The sequence below is a fragment of the Zingiber officinale genome, chromosome 5A, assembly GCF_018446385.1.
Source record: "Zingiber officinale cultivar Zhangliang chromosome 5A, Zo_v1.1, whole genome shotgun sequence".
Classification (NCBI taxonomy): domain Eukaryota; kingdom Viridiplantae; phylum Streptophyta; class Magnoliopsida; order Zingiberales; family Zingiberaceae; genus Zingiber; species Zingiber officinale.
The window spans coordinates 110438986-110444089 of NC_055994.1; the positions used below are offsets into that span (position 1 = coordinate 110438986).

The 5104-nt window shown below is 36.8% G+C and overlaps 1 non-coding gene across 1 annotated transcript; it reads left to right on the forward strand.

Moving 5' to 3' along the window:
- The first annotated feature begins 4011 nt into the window (after positions 1-4011).
- On the forward strand, positions 4012-4118 carry LOC121983584. Its single transcript, XR_006112618.1, has one exon. It is a non-coding gene; the product is annotated as a small nucleolar RNA R71 (small nucleolar RNA).
- Positions 4119-5104: the final 986 nt, after the last annotated feature.

The window sequence follows — 5104 nt, forward strand, 5'->3', positions numbered from 1 at the left end:
GTACAAGTTGTTAGCGGGTCGGGCTAGCCAAGTGATCGGCAGTTGTTTTGTTAATCAAGTAGGGAGTAAAATATATATAAGCCATAGTTGGAATCGAATTAAACCTAGTTATAAAGGGATTAAGTTTTCCCTTTCTCGCGGAAAACCCTCGTTCCTTTCTCCCGACGTGTGCGACGGCGCTGTGCTCTGGCGAAACCACAGCCGCAGCTAGGGTTCCCTCCCTCCGGCGGCCGACGAAGGCTTCTTCCGACGAACCTTGCGGATCCGAGCTCCTCCCATTGAAGAGAGCCCGCGGACACAGAAGAAGCGCCGAGATTTGAGCTCATCCGAAACCCTAGAGGTTTCTTCTCCGGTTGTATGTCCCAAAAGCAAAGAGTAAGTTACTACTCACCTGTGGTAGGAGTAGCTCCAAATTCGTTTTGAGTTCTTCTCATTTCCCTTGATGTTGAAGCATGCTGTGAAGTTGTTTGAGGCTTGCTGCCATGGTTTTAAAAGGGTCCCTGCCGTGAGTTCAGTAAGGATATAAGAGGGAAATGGTTTAGGGTTAATAGGTAGCTGTCTTATGCTCTTAATTTCCATATGCTGTGCAGATTATAGCAATTCCTGCCATAGTTTTCTGATAAGTTTGAAAGGAGCAGCTCTACATTTAACCTTCCTGTATGGACCGTAGTTAGTTGTTAGCATGTAGTTCTGTTTTTTGGTGGATTACTGTCGAAGGGTATGCTTCTGTTTTCCTTACCGTAGCATTGCACAGAGGGATGTTTGGGCTTGGTTATACTTTGTATTGGACAAGAATGGCCCTGTATTTAGCATATCCGGCTAGACTTTCTTTTATGTTGTATAGTGGCACGAACAGTCATAATCTAGGCACAAGCATTTTAGTGATTGATTTTGCTTTATTTTACAGCATGTATAGAAAGCTCAAAGTTGCATTCTTTTGCCCTATTTTACAGCATATTTAAAAAGCTTAAAGTTACTTTCTTAGCTCTATTTTATAGCATGATTAGTAAGCTTAAAGTTGCTTTCTTAGCTCTCTTTTATAGCATGATTAGTAAGCTTAAAGTGGCTTTCTTTTGCTCTATTTTATAGCATGATTAGTAAGTTCAGATTTGCTTCCCTTTTCCTTGTTTTATAACGTACTTAGAGAGTTCAGATCGGCTTCCCTTGTGTTATTTTCATGTAGCATGCTTGGTTAGTTGTAATCCTATACTTGTTAGATATATCTATAGGATTCTAATAGGCTCCAATAAAGGATTATAAGAAGCATGAGTAAAGAAAAAGACTAAAGTCTAGTTAAAAAGAGATAACAAGTAAATTAAAGTAAGAGGCTAGTACCCGACTTCCGAGGTTGTCGTTAAACAAATCCAGGTGACTAATTCCGAGGTCTTGGCCCTGGTAAGACCGAGGTCTTTATCCTCATAGGGCTGGAGGCTCGCTACCCCAGTCACTATTAGAGAGCGCGCAAAACAAAGATGGTACTAAGCCTGGGCCCAAAGAAGAAAAGAAAAGAAAAGAAGAACAAGAAGAAGAAAGTGAAAGAGAAATTAAAAGATTAATTTCTAGTATAAGAAAAGAAAAGAAGAATAAGAAGAAGAAAGTGAAAGAGAAATTAAAAGAATAATTTCTAGTATAAGGATATAAGAAAATGAAACAAGTTTATGCTTAGAATCAATAAAAGTTTAGTTCTTTAATTCTAAGCCTACAGTAGTAGTTTCATTACTTTCCTGTCAGTTAGTGAGCATGTTTAGTATTCAGTTTTATTTCTGTATACCATGAGTACATGCAGCTTTGCTTTAGCATTACAGTTTCAGTATTATTGCATTACTTTTATGCACTTCGAAGTTTTTGTGAGATAGATTAGTACTTACTAAGCGTTTTCGCTTATAGTTTTGTTTTCTTTCCTCCTACTGCAGATAAAGGAAAAGCTAAGATATGAAAGGGAGGCGACAGGATAGTGGTGGTGATGAAGTGTGTGATGTCTGGACTATGGAGAGATCCAGAGAGTGCTACCATACCTGCAGGACCTATTTGATTAGAGTTTATGCTTTAGTTCTTTTCTTTAACACTATTATGAAGTTTGTGAGATTGTAGTTGAGTTTATTTCCGCATATGCATTTAGTCACTTTAATTATTTGTGGAGTGATATAGTTGGTTGTTTTTACTGGAGTAGTTCTTTCTTTTACTGTTGTTTTTATAATTGCGTGGTTGTGAAAAATGTGTTCCAGCCGCCTGTGGCTGCGTATATATCTTATGTACTATGGATTTGGTCACCGGTACAAGGGAGACTCTGTCGAAATTTTTCGGTAGGAATTCCTCTGAACCGTGATAAATCTAACTGATTCTAATAATAGCGTCAGTGACACTAGTAAGTAGAGTAGTGGTTAGGTAACGGTCGCCCTTAGAGAGTAGTAGTAAGAAGGGTGGGTGGTTACATGGGCTCCTCTTCCATGTCTAGAACAATAAAATCAGTAGGGATGATACAATCCCCTACTTCCATCGACATATTCTCAATCATACCAAGCTGGTATCGGCATGAATGATCAGCAAGTTGAAGTATCATGGTGGTCAATTTTAGTTCATCGAGTTCCAACTTATTATAAATTGATAATGGAATGAGACTAATACTAGCCCCTAAATCACAAAAACCTTCACTAGAAAGTGTTGTTCCTATCTTGCAAGAAATTGAAAAGCTTCCTAGATCCTTGATCTTTGGAGGCAATGAGTCCATCAGAAGGCACTGCACTCCTCAGTTAGTGCCACAATCTTGAATCCATCCTTCTTGTGTTTGTTTAGCATCAACTCCTTTATGAATTTGGCAAATTTTGACATTTATTACAATGCATCCATCAAAGGGATCTCGATGCAAAGTGACTTGACTTTCTCCAAAAACTTACCAAATTCTTCATCTTTCTCTGTGTTGATTAGTATTTGAGGAAAAGAGATCGACTTCATTGTTGGTTGAGTAGGAGAACGCCCTTCAACCACAATGGTACTCTCCTCTTCTTGGGTGATACCATTATGAGAGGAGGATGGAGAGGGTTCTTCATTAATTTCTCGTCCCTTTCTTGAAGAAGTCACCTAGGGTTCCACCAAGATCCATCCACTTCTGAGCTCAACTCTATTGCAATGTTCAACTGTGTTTGCATCTGATTTTTCTAGAAATGCCCCAGGTGCTCTAGAGGATAATGTAGCTATCTGAGCTACTTGGCTATCCAACATCTTCATATGTTTCTCAGAGTTCTCCATCCTTTGACTTAGTTACTTGATATCATTCTTCATTTCAAGTTGATTTGCTAAGATCTCCTCAAGTAGATTTTTAGTCCTTGATGGTTAGCAACTCTATTGTTGTTGAGGTTGGAAGTTCTATTTTTGCCCCAGTTGATAGATCTTTTGTTGATCTGGTTGATAGTTTTGCTCTTGATTATTTTTATAGGAGAAATTAGGATAATTTCTCCACCCAGGATTATAGCTATTGGAGTACAGATTATTGCCTCGAATTGAAGTTGCTAATTATGTCACATTGTTCAATTTGAACTAGTTGTGCAGTAATAACTCCAAGTGAGAAAACTTCTTTAGTATGTTTCATGCCTCCACAGGAGTCATAAACTCCTATAATTGTGTTTGCCAGATTGGAACCCATTAATTCAAACTTCTTAGACAAAGCATCAATATTTGTAGATATCAAACTCAAAGTATCAAGGTCATATTTACTTGGCATTTTGATCAGATTTCCAAGAAAAATAGTTCACTTCTTTCTGATGCCCATTTGTAGATGTCAAACATAAAGTATTAAGGTCATAATTACTCAGCATTTTGATCTAGTTTTTAGGAAAAATAGTTCCACTTCTTTCTGATGTCCAATGGTGGTGATTAAGCATCACACTCTCTATTATCTCTTCGGCTTCATCTGGATTTTTGTTCATAAGTGCTCCACCAGATGTGGAGGAAAGAGATACTATAGTAAGATAATCGAGTCCATTGTAGAAAGTGTAGACTACTAACTATTTTTCCAATCTATGATGCGGACACAATCTAAGCATACTTTTAAATTTATCCCACACATCATAAAGAGCTTCCATATCAATCTATTTGAAGCTAGCAATCTAATTTTTCATATGTGTTGTTTTGCTCGGAGGGTAGAATTTATCTAGGAATGCTTGCTCACACTACATCTAGGATGTAATATTATTTACTGGTAAAGAAGTGAGCCAGATTTTTAATCTATCTCTCAAAGAAAAATTAAATAAGAGTAGTCATACGACATCAATTGGAACTCCGTTCATGCTTGTTGTTCCATTCATAGAAAATCTCCAAGTGTTGATTCAGGTCCTCATGTATGCCTCCACTAAACTAATGTTGTTGGACCATTGTAATCACTGAGACTTAATCTCAAAATTGTTGGCTCTGACAATCAGTCTGGTGATACTAATCTAGTGGCCTTGTGCATATGGTACTGTGTAATCTTTGAAAGGTTTGTTTGTTATGTTTTGTTTTGCTTGCCCTTGTTGCTTTGTAGAATTTTTATTCTTTTGAAGGTCCTTTCAATCTCAGGGTCTATAGGTAACAATTCTCTTATAGAATTAGACCTTCGCACACAAGAGAAAGATAATTCAAAATAAGTTTTCTTATATTTTCTAAATATAAAAGAATGTAGGTGTAGAAATTAAAATTGTAAGAATTAAACTATTAAAATTAAAGGAAATAAAAGTGCAATCTATGCACAAAAAATGAAAATGAAATGAAAAAAGAAATATTTATAATGTCTAGTCTAACTTAAATGTTCATTGCTAATGTCAAATAATCCTCAGTAACGATGTAAAAAACTTATTACACTACCGTAAGTGCACGATTACGTCGTCAGGAATAAAATATCAATTTCATAGGGATTGATGAACACTAGTGAGTTCACATGGCTAGCGAACTAGACGATCAAAATATTAGTTGAAATCTTGATAAGGTTGAGGAAGTAAAAGAAAGAAAGAGAGTTTTGAGGAGAATAGTTCAAGGTGAGTGTTCTAGAAGTTCAATTTTATTGTAATGTTGATCAATGTGTTACGGATTGCTCATCTCCTATCCTTTATCTTTATGCAATGTAGGAGGTCTA